Raw genomic sequence first — 25,138 nt, 5'->3', positions numbered from 1 at the left:
ACTGTTTAATATTTTACAAAAATTCTGTTTACATTTGGTGGAAGGCGGTGCAGGGGGGGGGCATGACCGCCACAACATCCCCGCCCCTCCACCGCCTTCCACTAAATGTAAACAGAATTTTTGTAAAATATTTAACAGTTCTGCTGCTCAAACCAGTTAATACAACTGCATAAGCACTTGTTAAAAAATTATAAAAGTTCTATAATTGAATATCCCCCTCCAAAAAAGAACTAAAAACAAACCGGCAGTCTCCCCCCCCCCCATAAAAAAATAAAAAGGTGACCATGAAGTAAGTGCATTTCTTTATATCTTAGAAACTACTTGTTTCCTGGAATTTTAAAAGTTAGTGGTAATTTTAAAAGATTTTCCGAGGGTGGAAAGAAAGCCCCCCCCCCGAAAAAAAAACTCGTGGCCACAAAGTGGGTGCTCATTTTACGTTAGATTAATATAGAAAAGTGATCCCCTACATTTTTAAAACTAACATTTCTTTATATCTTGGAATCTACCCGTTTGCCATCATTTTAAACATTAATTTCGTTTTCAGTGACCCCGAAAACCTATATGAGTTGTAATTTTAAATGAATTTTCGAGGGTGGAGTAATTCTTCATATTTACCGGAAGATTTTTTTTATTTTTTAATCGGAGATTCGGTACTTGTACAGTTTAACCAAGACATTAAAAAAATGAAAATATCGAAAAATGTTTAAATTGTATGGATCCGTTATGGAACGAAGTTGTCAAAAAAAAAAAAAAATTAACTTAATTTCATAAGCATTGTTTTTTATTTATTTATTTTTTTTTTACAGGGGGAAAAACCAATTTGTTCTGATACCGACTAAACGGTTCGATGTTTAGGAAGAAAAGCTAGTAATAAAAATGGAGAGGGGGATGTCAGTGCTTTAACTAGAGTTATCTCCCCGTGGCGTGTTCAATAAATTTCACAATAGCTGACTTCAACGCGCTCTCATAAAAACGTGTTTTTACGCTGTAAAAAAAAAAAAAATAAATAAAACTACTCGATCAAATTAAGTGAAATTTTTTTTCGAAGATCTTCAGTCCAAAACGGATACGTACAATATAACCTTCTTTTCAATATTTTAATTTTTCAATGTCTGATAAAACTGTACAAGTACCGGAGATTCATATTATATGGCGGAATCAATATTTTTATTGGATTGCAAAAAAAATAAACCATTTTAAATTTTAAGATTTTGTGTAAAAATGTCCGAATTGTTTTCCTATAAAGTTTAGATTATATTTGTGAATTCTTAATACCTTTTGGGGTATTTCTATCGTAAATTTATATTTCATATTCATTAAAAAAAAATCTGAGGTGCAAAAAATAAACTATTTTAAAACGTATTCAAAGGGATTTTTTTAAGCGTCAAAATAACTTACTTTTCATAAACTGCTTTTCTGTTTCAGATTATTTTTAAAAGTTATTCAAACGGATGTTTTAAAGTCGTAAAAATAACTTACCTTTTATATTGGATTGCAATAAAAAATGAATTATTTTAATATTTAAAAGTATTTGTAAGTTGTTAAATGATATTAAAAAAAAAAAAGAAAGACACTTACCTTTCATTTTAAGATTTTGTGTAAAGATGTCCGAATTGTTTTCCTATAAAGTTTAGATTATATTTGTCAATTCTTAAAACTTTTGGGGTATTTCTATTGTAATTTTATATTTCGTATTCATTAAAAAAAAAAAATCTGAGGTGCAAAAAATAAACTGCTTTTCTGTTTCAGATTATTTCTAAAAGTTATTCAAACGAATGTTTTAAAGTCGTAAAAATAACTTACCTTTTATATTGGATTGCAATAAAAAATAAATCATTTTAATATTTAAAAGTATTTGTAAGTTGTTAAATGATATTAAAAAAAAAGAAACTTACCTTTCATTCAGGGAATTAAATACGAGAAAAGTGTCGTTTTTTTTTTATTATGTTCAAAACAGAAACTTTGTTTGTTCTGATTTCTTTAGTAAATTGATACAATTTTTGTTTTGTGTGTCCAATTCATTAAGAAATAAAATATATGAAAATATAAAAGAATCAAAATTAAAAGATGAAAAACTCGATTTAAACGTGAAATTATTTAAATAGAAAATCAACTGCTAAAGACCAAAGAACTTCAGGTCATCGTAATAACACGGTAAAATAATTATTTCGTTCCTCGTGTAAAAATGTCCGAATTGTTTTCCTATAAAGTTTAGATTATATTTGTCAATTCTTAAACCTTTTGAGGTATTTCTATTGTAAATTTATATGTCGTATTCAATTCATTAAAAAAATATATGAAGCTTTAAAAATCAGGTTTATTTTTTTAGATAAAACATTTCATTATTATTTGGATTAGTCGAATTATTGTAAACGTCCGAAATGAGAACAGTATTCCGAATAATAATCCAAATAATGTTCATATTAAAAATGGTAAAACTAAATATTTCACATAAACAAATCCAATAAGAGGAAGGAATTGCACAAACAGTGAAGTCAGGGTTAGGGTTAGAAAATGAAAGGTACTCCTAAAAAAAAAAAAAAAAAAAAAAAAAAAAAAAAAAAACCTTAAAAAAATCACGGTCATATATATATATATATATATATATATATATATACTAAGAAAATAAAACATAACGAAAAAAAAAAAAAAAAGGTCAGTTGTCAATTTGGTTTCATTTCGGTTTCCGGTACGCTCAATCTGACTTTTTGATCACTCGTCTGGTCGGCCATATTAGATATTCATCGTTAGTAATTTACACGAGACATACACATTTAAATCATGATTTTCCCTAGTTCAGATGGGTGCAGTAAATAAACTTTTAACTCGAAATGACCCCTAATGTACTAATGTATAACATAAGACACAGAAAAGAAACATTTATAATTCGTACACAGCTTTATTTTCTCATAGAACCACCATACGCTATCAATGGATTTTACCTGCATGTTATATGTAATTTCATTCTAAAGTGGATAAGTATCGAAAATCTCACCATTAGCTGATTTTTGCTAGATTTATTAAATACGGGTATGTTTACACGTTCGGGATGTCTACTACATGGGAACATTATTTTAAAGCGCCAATTATGTAAACACGATTTTCGTCTCGCAATTTCATTATTTTTTTTTAATTATTACTGGTTTATTTTGTTCTTTTAAATGGTACAAAAGTTATACTGATAATATAAATTTATAATAAAGTTACATCGTGTTACATACAGGGTAATTATGTGGTGAATTTTGGCAGTCCCTATCGATCTTGGTTGTGGTAACTGATTTTGAGACATCTTTTTAATATTTGGATTGTGTAGATGGACTAAAAAAACGTACCATCAACATCGTAACACCGGCTATAACTGCCGACTTAAAAGCTTTATGGAATAACCGTGATGATACTCTTCGTTGATCTGGTCCCTATACGCAAGAAAACTGCTAATACTTTTTAACAACATACAAAAATAATGTAAATGCAAAACAAAAATCATTCCTGTGTATTGATGTTTTTGAAGCCATAGACATACTCATTTTTTAAGAAATCTAAAAAAATCATGCATCCTCTACATTTGTTATGCATTTTGGTACCGGGTTATTTGTGAATAGTGTTTTCAGGTAAAATTCAAGTTTCACCCTATTTTTTTTTTAATACTGACCCCCCCCCCTTCCAAAAGTTTAAATCGCATTGGAAATAAAAAAAAAAAAACAATATTATTTCAGCACGGTACCAAAAATATATATGTACCCAAAATTGTATGCTGCATCGTTCAACGTTTTTAATAATAATAAAAAAGAACATGTATTCATTGTAAAACTTCGGATCTTCTTCAGTTTTTAGTAGATTTTCCCGTGATTATCGGTAGGCAACGTCCGGGAACGATGGAAACCGGCAGATTATACAGACTGCGCAAAGAGAAACGAGTACGAGCCAACAGGCGATAAAAATAGTCAGAAAAATGTAAAGGAATGATTTTAATAAGAAAAATATATATAAAAAAGGGCAGAGTATCATTGTGTCAACGTATTATAAACAACCCAACCTCCCATATTAAAAACGGCTTACGGAGTAAACACCACCAACCTCAGAAGCCGCTCTTAACACATGGAGGTTGGACTGTGTTCCTTTCGAAAGCCGTTCTTTACATGGGGAGGTTGGATGTGTTTATACTACGTAAGAAAAATAGAAATAACTTTGCATACACAAGCAAAACAAAAGAATATTTATTGCGGACTTATTCTCATCTTTATTGGTTGTTGTTTCACGACGTTTCGGCCAACTATTCCTCTGGCCTTCCTCAGGTGGTAACCGCGACGAATAGAAACGTTGAATCTCCTAACTGCATTCTCAGCAATCCCTGCCATCTGTAGTTATTGTCGTCTCACCACGTTTTGGCCAAGTAAGCATCTGGCCGGCTTTGGGTAGGATTGAAACCGCTATCTTCAGACAATGCTCATCTGGAACCGTAGTCTCTATCAACTGCGCCACTTGGCTAAAACGTGGCTTAAAATTTTAAATGCAAAATCAAGTATCATACTTCACTTGTGATCTAAATAGAATCATTCATTTCGAACGCGCCGCAGTGACGTCAAAGAACCACTGTTGGTTTTATGCGCCGGACCTTTCTGCTTGGGTGGTGATAATGGCTTGAATTTAAGTTTAATATACAAAAGACAAATATCTTGGTTCATTTGTGCTCTGAACAGAAATATTCATTTTGTCATTTTTTGTCATATCAAAGAACCGTCTGGTGTTTTTATATGTCGAGCCTTTCTGCTTGTGCGTTAAAACTTGCCACATCTCAATAATGAATTCAAATTAAAATATATAAAACAAAAACAAAAAATTATTTTGTAATACTGACAAAACACTCTCCCCTTCCAAAGGTTAAAAATATCTTTGTAAATAAAAACCAACATGACAAAACACCTTCCGAAGGTTAAAATTGCTTTGTAAATAAAAACCAATATTATTTCAACACCAAAAATACATAAGTACCAAAAATTGTACTTTGTATTATTCAACGCATTTAATATTAAAAAAATAACATGTACTCATTTTTAATCTTAGGTACTTCTGCAGATTTAAGTAGGGTCTTTTTTCCGGCATTCTCTTTGGGCAATGCCCAGCGAACGACAAAAACCGGCGAATTATATTAAATTATATCGATCGATCAAAAAAATAAACGCGAACGAACAGACGTTAAAAAAAATTAAATAAAAAGTAAAAAAAAATGATTTTAATAAGAAAAATAAAAGAAACGACAGAGTATCATTAAGCCCACGTATTACTAAAAACCCGAGCCTCCCTATGTAAAGAATGGCTGTCGGAATAAACACCTCCTAACCTCAGAAGCCGTTCTTAACACAAGGAGGTCGGGCTGTTTATTTCGTAAGCCGTTTTAAACATGGAGTGGTTGGATGTATTCATACTTCGGTTGGGCAGGTCGTAAGAAAAATCCACAAATAACTTTGCCTACACAAGCAAGAAATAAATGGAATGAAGTTAATTGTCACATGAATTTGTCACAAAAGCAAACGTGGTTTTCCTGTATATTTTTATGTTTAATCGATAGACAAATGTATAAACATTCTTGTAAAAATAAACTATCCCCGTTGCATGTGATTTTGTAAAAAAAAAAAAACTCAACATGTTTTTTTCCAATATATTTTTATTTGCTTTACAAATGTATTAACAGTATTTTAATAATAAACTTTAATAAAGTTTATTATTTTGGGGGGGGGATCAACGGTATGCCAAACAAAATTTTATCAATGCAAAGTCAGTTTCGTTTACGAAAAAAAGCCAACTCCATTCTCGTTGTATAATTTGGAATTTTAACGCAAGTTAAATGTGTAAACATTCTTGTAAAAATAAACATTATTCAATTTCAATCCTTATAAAATATAATTCACCGGTACGACAGGCAGAGCTTTATCACACAATTATTTTTGATTTACAAGCGTAAACATTGATGTCAGCTCCGTTAAAAATAAAAACGGCTTATTTCACACCGTATCTCTCCCACTCTATCTATCTCTCTATCTGTAACTGTCCCTCACTCCGAGTGTATATAAACAGGACTTGTATCGCGTAGCTGGTCAGCATTCATGTTTTGGGAGTGTAACATTTTCACAAGTAAATAATAGAAGATCAGAGTGTAAAAGCGGAACAAATCCATAAATAATAAATAAAACGTAAGATTATTGTGCACGTACCGAAAAAATGGCGACGTGTTTAATAGTTGATAAGTGTTTGTTTATTTGGTGGAATAACCGAATGTTGGTATTGTAGAATGAATAGTTCTAATCCAATCAGCGGCGCCGGATATTTAACAGGGAGAAATCATTATTTTTTCGGATTTAAGGGGTAAGAATATGCGAATGTGTAAAGAAAGCTGTAGTCGTGAAAAGTATGTAAAAGTATGAAAGTATTCTGTGTAGAATGGTGTGTAATTTTTTATTATAACGAACTAATGGGTATGTAATTGCGGTCTATAGTTCGATAACGTAATCGCTAATGCCATAAACGTAGTAAGGTTTTATGTGCCATCTTTTGTCAATCTAATGTAGTTTCGTCCAGATAGGGAAAATTGCGTCTCTTATATTATTTATATGCAAGATTATGAAATAATGTAGGTTCTCTTCTGTAGCCGCCTCAACGCTGTAAGAGGCGATAAATTGTTTTAGCTGCAACAATTTCTTTTTTTGCCAAAAATTCAGCCGATTCTGGAGCTTCCTTTATAAATATGTGGTCTTGTTCTTTTTTTTTTGTTTTTGGAGTTTTTTTTGCACAGGACGGCCTTTGTTTTTTGTTTTTAATTGCGAGACTCATAATTTAGAGTCCTGCAACTTAAGATATCTGGTTAAGCTGCAGATGAAGTGGGTTGGATGTTACAACTTTGAATAGCATCAGAAAATCTTTATTTCTGTCCTTGTAATTCTCGTAGTTTGACAACCTGGCTCTTCTCTACATTCCTCTACCCTGGTCATTGACAATCGGGTTTCGCACTTTCTAAGGTTACTGTCCAATGGTTTGCAATAACTTTGCCATTAGAAGTAGCGAGGATGAACCAGCGAGTGACCGTTTGGGAGTTTTTCATAATTAACTGTTGATGATAAGGAACGTATAGGGGAGTCAATTCACAAATAATATCATGGCTGTAAGTGATGAGATGCCATGATCAAAACTGTTCAAATGAATCAGCAAATGAATGGTAGCGTAGTTTAAGATGTGTTTCTGATGCATGAAGCCAATTGTGATTCTCTTTTTTAATTATGAGAGCTGGTATTTGTGTTTTAATTAAAAACCAATGTTTGTAAATGGATCGAGAATGAGGGAGGTATGTTAAATCATTTTTAGACACGTTGTTTGCAATAGCTTTGCCACTGATGGTAACAAGTGACGGCTTGATAGTTTTGCATTATTGGCTGTTGATGATAAGGGACGTATAGGGGAGTCAATTAGCAAATAAAATCATGGTTGTAAGTGATGAGATGGCATGATCAAAACTGTTCGAATGAATCAACCAATGAATGGCAGTGTAGTTTAACATGTGTTTCTGATGCATTGTTGAATGAAGCCAATTGTGATTCTCTTTTTTTTAATTATGAGAGATGATATTTTTGTTTCATTAAAAACAAAGAGACTTCTATCGCTGACAGTTTATTTTTAGGTCGGACCAGTTTATTGTTTTTCTTTTCAATGACGTCACTTTCTTTAAATATTCTCAGCCAGGATTTTATTTTATTTGCTACAAAGTTGGATTAGTGATAGCAAAACATTTTCTTTTGATAAAAATCCATGGGTTTTATGAGTTCTTAATTCTCTATTCTTTGTTGCTACAAATGATGAAAATAAACGGATCTGCATAGATTTTATCAAGACTTTATATCTGAAATCGTCTCATTTCTCCCCTTTATGTTGGGTGCCGGCATTTGTTTGTATTTTTTCATATTGTTTTTTTTATGATTAGCTTATGGTTTACGACTTTTTGATTAATAGCTACTTTATAATGAGAAGTATCCGCATTGCATGCCCCCAAAAAAAACTATAAAGAAATCCTGAAGACATCCGAGGATGATGTTAAGTAAGAATTTCAGTTATTTTCAGCAAGCATTTATTTTTCAGAGTAAAATTTTATGTTTCAATAAAGATGATGTAAACAATAAGTTTATTTTTATTCTTATACAAGTTTACCGAGTGTGAGATCTGAAATATTTCGCAAGATATTGTTTACGGGAATTTTAATATTAACATTGTTCGCATGAATATGGTTTTAACATTTTATGGTGTTTCCTATGTTTCGTCAGATCTTTTCTACTAAAACATGAATATACACATATTTTACAAGAATATGGGTTTCCCCTAACGTGAAATTTCATGTGGTTCGCTAGACTATGTTTGTATGCACTTGAGTAATCACATAGTTTACAAGAATATGGTTTTTCTCCAGAGTGAATTCTTTTGTGTCTCGTTAGACTCGATTTAACTGAAAATGAATAGTGGCATACTTCACAAGAATATGGCTTTTCTCCAGAGTGAGTCCTTATATGTGTCGTTAGATTATGCTTATATGAAGATGAATATGGACATTGTTTGCAAGAATATTTCTTTTTACCAGTGTTAGTTCTCATATTAATCGCTGGATTTGTTTTCTTAGAAAATGCATTTTCCCTTTGTTCCCAAGAATATGGGGTTTCTCCAGGGTGAGTACTCATATGCATCTCTGGATTTGGTTTCTCTGAACTTGAATATTGATATTGTTCACGAGAATATGGAATTTCACCACTGTTAGTACTCATATTCATAGCTAGATTTTGTTTATTAGAACTGGAATATCCCCATTGTTCCCAAGAATATGGCTTTTTTCCAGTGTGAGTACTCATATGCATCGGTAGATTTGGTTTCTCAGAATGTGAATATTGAAATTGTTCACTAGAATACGACTTTTCCCCCGTTTGAATACTCATATACATCGGTAGATTTGATTTCTCTGAACTTGAATATCGATATTGTTCACGAGAATATGGATTTTCTCCAGGGTTACTACTCATATTCATTGCTAGATTTGGTTTCTCAGAAAAGACATTTTCCCATAGTTCCCATGAATATGGGTTTTCTACAGTGTAAGTACTCATATGCGTCGCTAGATTTGGTTTCTCTGAACTTGAATATTGACAAATATGAGATTGTTTTGCCACAGATGACAGTTTATATCTTCAAACACGAATATGATGTTCTCTGTAGGAAATATTAAAGAAAATATAGACTCGTTCAGATTCAACACAAGCGTTCAAGCAGGAACATCTGCAAAGAAAAAATAAATATAATGTTATTAATTGTTGCCAATATCATTTTAAGTGATTTGTATTAAAATATTTTAAATTTTCATCGTTATGGAATTTGTTTGACTGTTTAAGAACAATTATTTTGAGATTTCGCTTTTATATTAATACAATCATAACTACGTATTATGTCTTTTATATTGATACAATCATAACTACGATGAATATGTTTTATATTGATACAATCATAACTACGATGAATATCTTTTATATTGATACAATCATAACTACGATGAATATCTTTTATATTGATACAATCATAACTACGATGAATATCTTTTATATTGATACAATCATAACTACGATGAATATCTTTTATATTGATACAATCATAACTACGATGAATATCTTTTATATTGATACAATCATAACTACGATGAATATCTTTTATATTGATACAATCATAACTACGATGAATATCTTTTATATTGATACAATCATAACTACGATGAATATCTTTTATATTGATACAATCATAACTACGATGAATATCTTTTATATTGATACAATCATAACTACGATGAATATCTTTTATATTGATACAATCATAACTACGATGAATATCTTTTATATTGATACAATCATAACTACGATGAATATCTTTTATATTGATACAATCATAACTACGATGAATATCTTTTATATTGATACAATCATAACTACGATGAATATCTTTTATATTGATACAATCATAACTATGATGAATATCTTTTATATTGATACAATCATAACTATGATGAATATCTTTTATATTGATACAATCATAACTACGATGAATATCTTTTATATTGATACAATCATAACTATGATGAATATCTTTTATATTGATACAATCATAACTACGATGAATATCTTTTATATTGATACAATCATAACTACGATGAATATCTTTTATATTGATACAATCATAACTACGATGAATATCTTTTATATTGATACAATCATAACTATGATGAATATCTTTTATATTGATACAATCATAACTATGATGAATATCTTTTATATTGATACAATCATAACTAGGATGAATATTTTTTATATTGATACAATCATAACTACGATGAATATCTTTTATATTGATACAATCATAACTACGATGAATATCTTATGTATATGTTTATTCAATTTTCACCCCAAACAAGGTAGAGTGCACCTTTTTAGTAAGGGTTACCATCGGGGACATGTTTTAGGGTATTATGAAGAGAGATGAGTGGGAAGATGTCTGTTTATATGACACTTGAACTTCTGCATGCCAGTATAGTTGTGAAAGCAGAAACCCGGGAGCGAGTTTCAAAGTCTAGCAGTCCTGGGGAAGAAACTATTGGAGTAGAAGGCTTTTTTTTACACCTTTTGATCTCTACCTTGAAGGGATGACATTTAGGTGCTTGCCGCGTTTGTCGGGGGTGCTCACGTCGAGGCGTACAAGTGCTTGTAGTTCGTCAGAGCATTCATCATTAAAGTAGTTTTAGTCCATGCAGAGCGATGCAACATTTCGTCTATGTGACATAGGTTCTGAACTGTCATCTAAGCTTCGGCATATCAGGTTTGCGACTCTCTTTTGAACCCTGTCAAGAAGTAAGAGCCAAATAGCAGATGCACCAGCCCAACTGTGAAAACAGTACTCCATACATGGACGAATGGTGGCCTCATAGAGGTATAAGATACTTTAAGGCATAAGTAGTTTTCTAGCACGGTACAGAGAGCCCACTTTTTGGCAGCAGCCTTGGAAAAGCTCACAATGTATCTATTCCAGTTCATGTTCCCTGTAAATGTTTGGCCGAGAAGTTTAAAGGAAGTACTTTAGGGTAATGTGTTTTAAACATTGCTGTTGGTGGTAGAGAAGGTTTATTGTAGTTATTGAAGGAAACAAGCTTAGTCTTGGCAGCATTGAATGTGGCCCTCTATTTTTGTCCCCAGTCCACTACAGATTGGAAACCATCCTCTAGTGTTTCTACCATTTCCTTAGATATGTGTTCATTTGTTTTTCCCTCGTGCCTGGTATAGAGTGTGGTGTCATCAGCAAATATACCCATCTCCGAAACAATTTTATCAGAGGTCATTCATGAATATCAAGAAAAATAAAGGTCCAAGGATAGACCCATGAGGTACTCTCGCATTTATATCATACTAGCAAAAGTACCCGTCGTTGACTGGATTCAAAAACAGCCTACAGAAAACGGACTGATTTATTAAAGTACTAGCGGGGGTACCCGGCGTTGCCCGGGTGTTTGTAGGTGTGTGTGGTGTTTAATAAAAAGAAACCGGGGGGGGTAGGATCGAACCCGAAGCCCTGAGGCGAAGTTTGAAAATAAAATCGGCCAGCCAGAATGAGTTACTGAAAGATGTTTGAATTTATTTAAGTAAAAACCAAATTGACAGGTGCGCGCCAGGAAGTCGTCGAGCGTTATGACGACGAGAGAAGGTTTGTTTGTTATAAGCGAAGTAAAAAAGAAAACGTTTTAATTAAGCAGGGGGTAATCAAAACCTCGGAAAAAACACAAAACTAACGTAAGGCAAACGAACGATTAAAACAGAAAAACGAACACGTGAAAAATGGCTTTAATAAGCCTGTTTCGATATTAAATTTTAAAAAATCGGTGGGTATCCGGGTGTTTTGGTGTGTGTGGTCGGCGCTGGAAAATCTAAGTTAAAAAAAAAATCAGAAAAACGAACGTTACGTGAAAAATTGCTTAAATAACTCTGGTTCAATATTTAAATTTAAAAAATCGAAAACAAAAGGCATCTCACACCACGATTCGAACCCAAAACGTTTAGATAATGAGCCAACGTTCTAATCGACTGACCTAACGCGACGTACATTAAATTTGTTCAGTTTTTCACCTATTTAAAGTAAATCAGGTCATGACGTCATCTGGCACATGCGTAGAACCGCTCGTCGTCACGAGAGGACCGTTTTTGTTTACCCATCCTGTCGAAAATTATCGATTTCAGGGTGAAAAATGAACGTTTTTGGCAAATGTTTCAATATTTTTCGAGCGAAGGATGAGGCTTCGATATGATACCGTGTTTGTGAATTTTTGTCATGTCTGTTACAACCGTCAAGGACAACCTAGAGTTTTCTGTTATTTAAGAAGGATATAATTACTTTATGTATTCTTCCAGTGATACCATATAATCTAATCTTCCTTCAAAAATCATTGTGCCATACCCTGTCAAAAACCTTAGATATATCGGGAGCTACCGCTCTATCCCACCCCCGTGTTTTGTCCAGTTAACAGTATATACGTTCAGAGATTACAGTTAGGATATCTGCCGTGGAATGGGCTAGCAGAAATCCATATTGATTGTCGGTCAAGGGTTTAGCAGCTGTACGGTGATGGACTAGAGGTTGATTAATTAAAGACTAAAATATTTTGGTGAAAAGCGGGAGAAGGCTAATGGGGCGATAATTTACTGTATCAGTTCTTTCGCCAAAATTCTGGAAACTAGCACCACACCGCAGAAGCAAGAAAGCAAGATTCGTTGAGACATTTCTTGTAAAGTTTAGATAGAACTGGAGTAACCTCAGCGGAGCTTTTTTTAATAGCACAGCTGGGATGAGATCGGGTCCACATGCTTTTGAGGTGTCTAGGTTTTTTTATGATTTTTTTTTTTTACAAGTTGATCACCACTTATCAAGGCCCGGAAGATAAGTGAAAATATGATTAAATAAAAACCATCTGTTTTTAATAAAAACAAAAATTTTTAAAAATGCGTTCTATTTTGTATCTAGTCTGACGACTTTGTAGCATTTTTCTCGGCTAATGAATAGTTGTGGTCATTATATATATATATATATATATATATATATATAGACAACACAAGGATTTTGCAACGAGAAAGTAATTGTAAAAAATTAAAAATACTTGAAGCACTATATATAAAAACCAAGCACCCATCTATAAATAGCATTAATTTTGAAAGTAGCAATAATGTGCTGAAATGTTTAGCATAACCAGTATAGGACTGGTTTTACTAACATTTCCTTTTATCCTAATTTTTAATAGTGTTTTTTTCCACTCGTAAATGTATATTTTAATCGACTTTTCATTGACTCTTTTTATCATTCATAACTATATAATTCACTTCTATTTTTAATATTTTATCTCCACCTGATGATGATTCAAGAAAGAATCGAAAGCGCCTGTGTGAACCATGGAACATTTGTAAATACCTTCCATCTTGAAGTAAAAAAAAAAAAAAAATCTTACGAAAGATCGAAAAAAATGAAAAAAAAAGAATCATTAAGCAAGGTATTTGTTGTTTTTAATAATGTTAGCCTGAATAATATATATATATATATATATATATATATATATATATATATATATATATATATATATATATTAGGGTGCAAGCAAATTACAAGGCGATCTGAATGTTGTTATCGATTTGTGTTCTGCATATTTTGTCTCATATTCCCATCCGCGAGTGGGGACATGAGGAAATTTTACAACATTGCACTACTTCTTTATGAAAGGAGGAGGTAATGCATGGGATGGCGCAAAACATGACAAGGAAAGTCAGAATGGCGACAACGCGACACATGGCATAAATGCGCAAACAAACTAGAAACGCGTTCTATTTTTGTATCTAGTCTGACGACCTTTCAATATTTTTCTCCGCTAAAGAACAGTTGTGGTTATATATATATATATATATATATATATATATATATATATATATATATATATCAATTAAATGCTACATGTACATTTCTTTGAAAATAAGAAAATCAAATTTTATGAGTATCGGAGAACTGCTGCATTTTTGTTCACCAGATACCACGTTTTTAATTATGTATTAACACGTAATCGCTTACAAAAGTAAAATCCCAGCTTACCAAGTGATTTAAACGTTGGACAGTATAATCTTTTACATTTTTATGCCATATTTGTCTGTGCTATTTTTTTTCCTAAGTTTATATTTGATGTTATTAAAATGTATAAGAAAACTAACTTTAGTTTAACATTGATTAAATCATAGTAAGGTCTAATGATTATTACGGACATGATCCAACGGGGATTGCGAAACCCCAGAAATCGACGGAATTTGATGATTTTAGGCAGATTTTAAAGAACAAAATTATTAAATCTATATCGAAATATTGGTTTTAAAAAAAAGTGCTAATTCTATGGATGGGGCAATGTCATTCTCAGAAAAGCGGATTTTTGGCGGACCTGTACGAGAATGCTCATCCCCTAAAAAAGTCTTTCACTATTTTTCAAAAGTTATTTTGGTACTTGTACAGTTTAGTCAACACATTTAAAAAACAAAAATATCGAAAAAGTTTATATTGTACGTATCCGTTATGGAATGAAGTTCTCAGAAAGAAAATTACTTAATTTCATCAAGTAATTTTTATTTTACAGCGAAAAAATAATTTTATGATACCGAGCAAAAGGTTCTATTTTAAGGGAGAAAAGCTAGGAATAAAGATGGGGAGGGAGTATCGGCGCTTTACATGGAGTTATCTCCAGTGGAGTGTTCAAAAATACTAACATTTTTTTTAAAATCCAAGATGTCTGCCTTCAATGTGCTGTCATAAAAACGTGTTTATCCGTTGTAAAAAAAAAAAAAAAAAGAAAAAATACTCGATAAAATTAAGTGAAATTTTTATCGGAGATCTACAGTTCAAAACAGATACGTATAATATAATCTTTTTTCGATATTTTCATTTTTTAATGTCTTGATTAAACTGTACAAGTACCGTTTTTTTTCTAACGACGGACAATATAACCTTTTTTTTTCGATATTTTCATTTTTTAATGTCTTGATTAAACTGTACATGTTTTTTGCACCTGTACAAGTACCGTTTTTTTTTCTAACGACGATTATCATAAATTAGACTTAAGTATCAAATTAACAAAAAAAAAATTGAAAAATAAAGTAATGCCTTTTAAGAAGGGATGCTAATTACATGACAGGTCGGTAAAAGATAACTACGGGCAAAATGAATGCCGATGCTCAAAATGTATAAACATTTTGACCTTTCCATTTACTTAAAAAAAAAAAAATCACCAAAAATCAGGGAAATAACCAATATTTATGAAATTTTCATTATTTACCAAAAAATAATCGCGAAATAGAATGAACTAATTATTTTTTATTTAAATCTGAGTGAAAATGTATTATTTTGTTTAAACAAAAAATACGTTTACTAAAGTTATAGTTTTCAATAGTAAATAAAAAACGCAAGACTATTTTTTTATGTAAATAAACCATCGTAATTTTTAACAATAGAAAAAAATTTTCATAGGAACATTACGAAATAACCCCTAAATCCGTATTAATTAATTCTATATATAGAATTCATTAATACGGATTTAGAATTGTAAAACAATATTTCTACTTTTTTTTTAAATTACGGGTTTTGCATAATTTTTTTATGCAAGATTTTAATAATTTCCTTGCCCGCAAGAATGTGAAACTTTCGGCGTAGCATATGTGTTTATATAATATTGAACAATAATTAAGAAAAAATAATAATTTAAAAATAGGAACCTGAAAAAATAATTAAATTAAAAAATGCAAAAATTAATACAATCGTTCAGAAATGGAATGTACGGATGCGCTACGGGGGGGGGGAAGAACTTCCTCCCTTTTAACTACATGACGTCATTTTCACAATCTTTCAACTGCCTGAAATTTTGGGCCTTCGTAATTTTCGTGTTCACAAAATTTTAGTTTTTTGTGTTTTGTGAACACCAGAATCAATCGGTTTGGTGCTAATTAAGGTTTTGTACAAACAAGGTGTTTTTTTTTCATTCAATTCAATATCTTCGGACTTTACTAATTATCCTATAAATAGACTCTGAAAACTACCATTTATCTTTTAAAGTTTTTTTTTACAATGAATTTATTTAACTTAAAAATTTAGCTGAATTAGGTAGCTCGCCGTGAAAACATTTTCATAACTTTTTCCACGTGTACAAATATTTCTCTTCTTTTTGGAAATTAAGTTCAGTCCTTAATCTTTCAAACACCATCAAAAAGTAGTCGGAAACCTTAAAACAAATTTGATAAATCGGCTTTCAAAACTTTTTTTCATTTCTGTCCGCCCATTTTTGTCCGGACCTATAAAAGAAATGGATCGTAAGGTAGCAATGAAGTAGATTTTCATTAATTTTGTATCTTATTAAGTTATTATGTCATCTGTGATAATCGTCAAAAGAAAGTTTTGTTTTTTTATTAGGTGTGTCATCTCTGATAATAGTCTAAAGAATTTTTTTTTCTTATTAAGAGTGTCATTTGTGATAATGGTCAAAAGAAAGTTTTTTGAAAAAAATTGTAAAACACGTATTTTAGAGGATGAAAAATCTCGTACAGATCCGCCGTATTTTTCTTCCGGTAGGTAGCGGGGGAGGGGTCTCATGTTTCCGCTAGGTGGCACTGTCGGTTGTAGAGAAGTAGATTTGGTAAAAACATGGCCGCTAAAGAATACAATAAATAATACAGTTTTTTTTTATATCTCGATAACTATTATCTCTCCAAAATTTCAATGCGATTTTCGTAATCAGTCGAAAACCTTGTAAGTCGTCATTTTAAAGAACATTGTGGACGTAATGTAAAACATTACCCTTTATTTTTTGTTACAACTAATTGTAATAATGTAATCCATATGATTATTCCTGAATAAATCGTATTTTTTTTTCTGTAAAAAAATGTTACCTTTTTCTTCAGTATATGCAAAATATGAACCGTTTTTGTTTTAGTCAGGATTTTCAAGATTTTGCCGTATATTTTTGTTTATTGAGAACAAAAAAAAAAACACTCATGCCCTTCTGTTATGGTTGCCATTTTTTTTTTTCTAATGAGAATATATTTTACATAATGTTTTTTTATTAAATAATAAAATTATTTTTATAATTAAATTGGATTCGCTTCTACACTATTAAGAAAATATTTTGTAGTCGATAAATGAAGTTTTCAGATAAAAAAAAAAACAATGGTCGCAACTGATTTTTTGTCAATTCTAAGAAATTACAATGATAGCTTCCAAATTAGTCAGTCGAAATTACCCGAATATTACTGAATTATTAAAAAAAAAAAATTACGGTGGTAACAGTTGGGAAATTGACGCCATCTTGTTTAAATAGAAACGGAAAATTATCTCCCTTTTGAACTCTCCTGTATCTTACGATCAGTTTGATCAAGTCTAATTTTTGTATTTTATTTAATAAATAATTTTCTACCTCATCGATTTTCGTAATTTTTTATATAATCATCGTAAAAATACGTAGACTATGTAGATACCCTTGCTTTCGTGTGGAATTCACTTTTAGAATTTCTGAAATTTCGTCCCTACAATGTAGAAGCGCTAAAAAAAAAAACAGTATTTTTCAAGTTAAATATTTATAATTTCCAACTTTTAACACCACATTATTTTCCTATCCCATACAGCACACATTACTATTTTTAGATATATAGTTATATTGCCGTATAATTAATTTTGGACTAGTGCACTTATTGATCCGTGCTGAAATAATAACGTTATTATTTAAAAAGCCATTCTTAACATGGGAGAGGGTGTTTTGTACCTATTCTATACTTTAACCTTACAATTGAATAAAAAAACATAAAACTTTAATTAAACTTGGAAATACGATTGGAAGAAGCGCGGATCAGTAAGTGTTCTTAACTGTTTTTGTACAAACATCAATAAAATTATCTTTTAATAATGACTTATCCCATATAGAATATTTTTTAATATTTTTATATAAATAGAAATAAAATTATCATTTAATAATGATGACTTATCTCATATAGAATATTTTAAAATATTTTTATATAAAAAGAGATAAAATGATTTTTAATAATATATCTTATTTTAGAATATGCCTTAAAGAATGTTTAATATAAATAATATATTTTTAAATATATTTTTTAATATTCCTTGACATTTTAATATTAACATAAACCTTTAAAAACAATATAAACATATAGCTTATTCGTGAAATTATTTAATTTAAATGCGTACATATTCATTTTTAAATGTGCTAGATGTATTTTTAGCAAAAAAACCAAAAAAAAAACCTCAAATTACGTTCTGATTAAAAAGGACGAACCCTTTAATTTTAGTCAATGTGTCAAGTGAGATAAGACTGTCATACTGAATTGGTCTCATAACTCTTCACCATAAAACGCAATAATTTGAGAAATTCTATTATACTTGAAATAATTTTTTTAATGGATTTCGTAATTTTTGGAATTTATAATTATTTTGCCATGACAGGAAAGTACGTAATTCTGTTTTTATCTGAAATAGATGAATTTATAAAATCACTAATCTACGCAAGAACCAGCTTGACTTTTTCAATGTAGGGGAATTCTGGAAAAAAACATTTTTATACCAGAAATATAAATGTTAAATTGAAACGGTTTCATTCACTATTGTTGGCAACTATTTTAAAACTTTTTTGTCCCTAAAAATTTGTGTTCTGGATTATAAAAATAATTATTATAGAAAACAATTGCTGATTAGAGAAAACAATTTATTATTAGAAAATCTTTCATTTTGTAAATTTTTTTCACAATAATAAAATATATATAAAATGAACTCATTTTTCCCCTTTGATTTTGACCTTAATAGGATTGAAAATCAAGACATTTCATGCAAATGTAATATGCACATTCTGCAGCACATTACCTGAAGTGTGTTATAGGCCTATTATCTCTACACTTCATCGATGTTCGTAGATTCCTATATTCTCTGCTAAGAGTTCACTGCCAAAATCGGTTAGAATCAATGTAAGTTGTAAACTCTTTTCTCTCTAATAAATTCCTGCTACCCCCGCTACCACTTACACCGTTGCAGGATCGTTCTCAGTACGAAGTAACACCGGTTTGGGTTTTCCTTACTTCGTAATTGCTTAACCAAAAAAAACTGGAATGTAATTTTTTTCCTTTTCGTCATCCCCCCCCCCAACTGGCTGAAACGCACCATGGGCTTAAGCGAATCGAAAGGTTATTTATGCCATTTTTTCTTACGCTTAATTTGGTTTTGTAATTGACTAAAAAAACTAGAATGGAATTTTAACGTTCATTTTCTACTGGGTGAAAAGCACTATTCTACTTAAGCGAATGGAAGGGTTATTTATGCCATTTTTTCCGTATTTCCTCCATTGATTTTGGATTTTTGTTTTTCCAATTTCTTTTTTAAAAAAAGTTATACTTTTGTTCGCTATTTTTTGGGAGGGGCGGTTCTTTTTAAAATAGTTAACCAGGGTTATTACACCGCTTTTTCTTTACTTTACCCCCCTTACACACATGTCCAAACAACCGGGAAACGCCGGTTACCCCTGCTAGTTTCACAATAAAATAAATTAGTGGGGGTTTCCATAACCGGATCATAAATACAAAATACAATTCAAATTTATTTTTTTTTTCTCAAAATTGTTAAATAATAAAATCTCATAAACAGAATTTTGTAGTTGATAAGTTGCTTTTTATTAGATCTCTATTCGAACTATAAACTTTCAAGTAAAACCAATTGTGTACACTTAATTATCATGTAACAGTGATGGACATATAAAAAATAACGAAAAACGGTAAGGAAATTAAGGAAATTACGTTTCGAATACGAAAAAAAAAACGAAAAAAAAAAGAGATTTGCTAAATAAAAATAAAAAATGTAATCGTAACAAAGAAGCTGTTTTTCTGAAAGTTTTGTAAATCTTAACCATTTCATCAGAAATAAAGATTCGCTAATTATCTTCGAAATTTGTTTTCAATAATTTTGTACTTTTTTTTCGTGATTTTTTTTCACATGACTAACGTAGATTCCATTGGTTTTACTGAAAATTCAATATTTCGATTTTAAAAATTATATATATGACGCACGTATGACTAAATGTTTTCGCACGTGTGACTTTTTTTTAATTTTCTCAACACCGAAGGATCACAGATTATCCAAAACAAAAAGATCAATTCTCGTTTCTAATACAACGTACTCGTAAATAGATTCCCCATTTTGGAAACATCGATTTTTTTTCGGCAAATGTTCACAAGTATAGACTTTTTGGCACTTCTACACTATTGAGTCAAATTGTGGAAATCGTAATACTGAATTTCACATGAAACCAGTAGTATCTACGTTTTCCTCGTATCTTTTAGATGTTTATATTAAAAAATTACGAAAATCTAGAAAGTAGAAAATTATTTAAAGAAAATAATACATAGATTTGAATGAAAACGATAATACAGAGATTTCAAAAAGGAAGTAATTTTTCAGTTTCGATTTTAACAAGATGGTTGCAATGTTTCACCTGCTTATAATTAAAGTTGTTTTTTTTTAACATAATTAAAGTTGTTTTTTTATAAGTCAGTAATATTCAGGTAATTTCGACTGCATAAATTGAAAGCTATCATTGTCATTTATGAAAATTTACAAAAAAAATAAGTAGAAACTATTTTCTTTTCATCTGAAAACTCCAATTGTCGACTACAAAATTTCGTCCTATAGTGTACAAGTTCCAAGTTTTAAAAAAAAGCAGCCTTCAAAACCTACCAATAAAAGGCTAAATTTGGCCCCAAATAACGTATGGATTTACTAAAACTTTGTATTAGAAACAGATCACATCTTAAAAATGTTAAATATTGATTTTTTAAATTTTATTTTGGATAATCTGGTAGATTAGTGACCATTCGATAAAAAATCTGTTGAACAAAATAAAAATATTTAAAAGACAAAAATAGAAAATTAGATATATTTTAGATGGAAATACATTTTTTAACCAACTTTTTCGTTTGAACATCTGCAGTTTACGAACCGGGTTATTTTTTTTTTAGGTAGGAGTTGAAAATTAAATTAAAATTTATAGTATTGATTGTTAGATGAAAGTACAAAATAGTTAAATGACGCTTCCCAGCCAGCCTGAATGATCGGCCCATCATCGGCCCATTACAGTGTTTGTCGGCTGATCGTCGGTTATGTAATGGGCCGATGATGGGCCGATCATTCAGGCTGGCTGGGTTCCACCTTCTCTTTTGATTTTTTTTATAATAACGCTATTATTTCAATTCAGCAAATTGTTTCGTAATTTTTTTCTTTATTTGCATAGAACATTAACTCTATAGTAATATTTAGGAAATCTGCAAGAATTAAAATATATTTAAGCATATTTTACGACCGGGCTACGCCGCGCGTCCCTTCTAACTTAGATAAATACTTTTTCAGTTTTAACAAAAAAGCTACAATATCAGAGCGTCTCAATTTGAACTGAACATCTACAGAATGTGAACACCAATATATTACATACTAGCGGGGGTACCGGCGTTGCCCGAGTGTTTGTTTCTGGGACGGGGGGGAGTTTTAAAAATGTTATGGTAGGTAAGTAGGAAGGATCAAACCCGGAGTCATGAGTAAAAGTAGGAAAATAAAGTGTGAAAAAAAAAACAAAAAAAAAACATCTGCAACGTTAACAGTTCGGCCACCAAGAAAAGTCCATTCCAGTTGTTTAGGGAAAAAAAACAACAAAAAAAAAACGACTACGGTAGGTCGGCGCGAACGTGAAAATATAATGTGAATTGTCCAGCACGCTAACCACTACGCCACAGAGCACTGCAGCTTAGTTTAGTGATTTTAAATAACTTCACCTGAAAGAACTACGAAGCCAAACCGGTGTTCTCTTCTCAACTGTTCCTTGTGAACGATCCCCCAAACGGTGTTAAGTGGTGGCAGGGGGAGGAGGAATTTATTAGAGAGAAAATATTTTACCACTTCCATTGATCTTAACCGATTTTGGCCGTGACTTCTCAGCAGAAAAAGTATAGAAATCTAAGATTATCGAGGAATTTGAGAAATAATAAGCCTATAACACACCTCAGATATTGTTCTGCCGTTTGTGCATATTATATTTGCATGAAATATTTTGATTTTTAATCCTATTAAGGTCAAAATCCGACGGGAAAAATGAGTTTATTTTATTTATATAGAGAAGATGAATGTGTCCCCTGTGGAATGTCCACATGTCCCGCTAGATAATCATTAGTTTTCTACTTCACCGTTTTTCGTAATTTTCGGATAAGTTTATTACTGCGATATGACAAAATAGATCCCATTGTTTGTTGTTAAAGTTCAATATTTCGATTTTCAGGTGAATAATAAAAATGTAAAATCTCTTTCTTCAGATGTTTTGCAGTTTATAAATCGTGCTATTTAGGTTAAATTCAAATTTATAGTATTTACGGTTAGATGAAATTAAAAAATAGTTAAATAAAGCCCCCGTCCAATTACCTTTAGCTTTCTTAATAATTACGTTATTTCAATTTAACAAATTGTTTCATAGAGTTTTAATTTGTACAACAGTAAAATTATTAAATCTATGTTTTCATAAACAACATTTTTTTTTTAGATTAAAAAAAATTCATAATATATTTTTTTACACCTGATAGTAATACAGTATTCTATAAAATATATATTCCTTAGTTTATTGTTTTTCATACGACGCTGGGATTTATGTAAAAAAAATACTACATCTTTCCTCAGTATATGCAGAATACGGACCGTACTAGTTTTAGTTCAGATTTTCAATCAAAATACAGATTTTTAGAGTTGCCATTATTTTTTATTGGAGTTTATTCTTCTTTTTTTTGTTTTTTTACAAGGTGATCACTACTTATCAAGGCCCGGAAGCCACTCAGAGATAAGGGTTTATGCATAATTCGATAAAAAAAAGAAAAGTTAAACTTTTCCTTCAGAACTGCTGCGGTTTACGAACCGTGTTATTTCTTAGATAGGGGTTTCAGGTTAAATTCAAATATATCGTATTTATTGTCAGGTGAATGTACAAAGTAGTTAAATAAAGCCCCCCCCGTCTTCTTCGGTTTGACTTTCTAAATAATTACGCTATTATTTCAATTTACAATTGTTTCGTTTACATAACTTGTTAATTTTTTTAATTTACGTAACAGAAAATTTATTAAATCTATGTTTTCATAAACAGCATTTTTCCAAATTAAAAAAAAAATCATACGTATATTACACATTATAGTAATGTCGTATTCCATATGATATAAATTTTATTAGGGTTGTGTGTGTATGTGTGTGTGTTTTAGGATCTTTTCTGTTAATGTAAATATATATTAAATTATTTTTTTTTTACTAAATAATGAAATAATTATTTAAATAAAATCTGATTTTAAAAACAGTATTTCTCAAGCAAAACATTTATAATTTAAAGTTTTTAACACCTCATTATTTCCATTTCCCTATATAGCATATTGCTATTTTTATATATTTTTTTAATCATATTGCTATTTTATATAAATTTTTTAATTATATTGATATTTTTTATATAATGTTTTTAATTATATTGCGGTATCTCACATAATCTATTCTGCAATAGTTTTAGAAATACTGCAATAAAATGACCGACAAACAAACATTCAATTAGGATGTCTTAGTAATCGATTAAATCATAGGGTAAAAATAGAAATGTATACTGACAACAAAAAAAAAGATAGAAATTTTTACTTGCCGCACGTTGTTTTCTTTTTTAATTACTTGTAACAATACATTAAAATAAGTTAAAATACAAAACATATTCCGCTATGTAGAAGAGTAACTTTTTTGCCTTTCGTTAAATTTATATTTAATTTTTTTAAACCTTTTTTGTTTGCTTTCTTCTCTGCTAAATAACTTTATATTCTTATAAACTTTTATGATAGTTTTTTTATGATAATTGGGAACACTTAGTAAGAAGCAGGCCATTTTTTAGATGAAACTAGATTTTTTTTATAGATTATATTGCCTTTTATATGAGATGATGTTCAGATTAAATTCTACTCTTATGGTCTGTTGTTTATTAAATTTTAGATGAAACTACAGGATAGTTTTTTTACCAAATCACAATATGAAGCATGGGTTTCTAAATAAGAACGTTAGCATTTCCGCACGGCCCGTGTTTTGTAGAAGTACCAAATATTTAAATTTGATTTGAAAGAAAAAAGTTTGTAAAAATAACGTTTGTTCAATTTCGCATCCAATTATAAAACAGATTTTTATTTTCCCAATAAAATTGAAAATAAAAAGGAACATTTTTTAAATAGCAAATTTCTTTCTATAAATCCATGTACACACATCTTGAGGTAAAATAGCGAACGTTGAATTGACTTCACAATCGTCAGCCATTTTGAGTGGAAAACTACGCATTTATCATTTAAATTGCTTTGTTTAAATATTAAGTTAACGTTTTAATAAAAGCAAGACTGTCAACCAATAAAGAGGAAAAATCAAGATTTCCATGAAATTTTTAAAACCTCCACCTTTGGAAATGCGTTGAATCGTAAAAATTTATGGGAAAAATAATACACTGATTTAAAATGCATTGGATTGTTAAAAGTTAGGAAATAAAATATCGAACAGTTTCCCCTCCCCCGCTCACCATGTTAAGCATAAGAATCTAAATAAGAACGTAAGTATTTCAGCACGGTCTCTGTTTTGCAAAAGTACCAAAAAGTTAAATTAAAATTTTACTGCAAGAATAAAAATGTTTGTAAAATTAAAGTTTGTTCAATTTCGGATCCATTTTATAAAACAAATGGATATTTATTTTCCCAATAAAATTGAAAATAGTAAGAAACATTTTTTAAATAAGAAATTACTTTCTATAAATCCATGTACACAATGTTTGGAAGCACCAGTTTTCAATATCGAACGTTGAAGTCACTTCGCAGTCGGCAGCCATTTTGAGTAAAATAAAAATTTCTTGTTTGAAATTTAAATTAAAATTTAAATAAAAGAGCGACTCCTTCGATAAAAGGGGATCGGGATTTTCATGGGAATAAAAAAGAAC

Source organism: Euprymna scolopes, chromosome 46, assembly GCF_053919585.1.
Source record: "Euprymna scolopes isolate OS-2025 chromosome 46, ASM5391958v1, whole genome shotgun sequence".
Taxonomy (NCBI): domain Eukaryota; kingdom Metazoa; phylum Mollusca; class Cephalopoda; order Sepiida; family Sepiolidae; genus Euprymna; species Euprymna scolopes.
Note: the sequence above shows the minus strand (reverse complement) of the source record.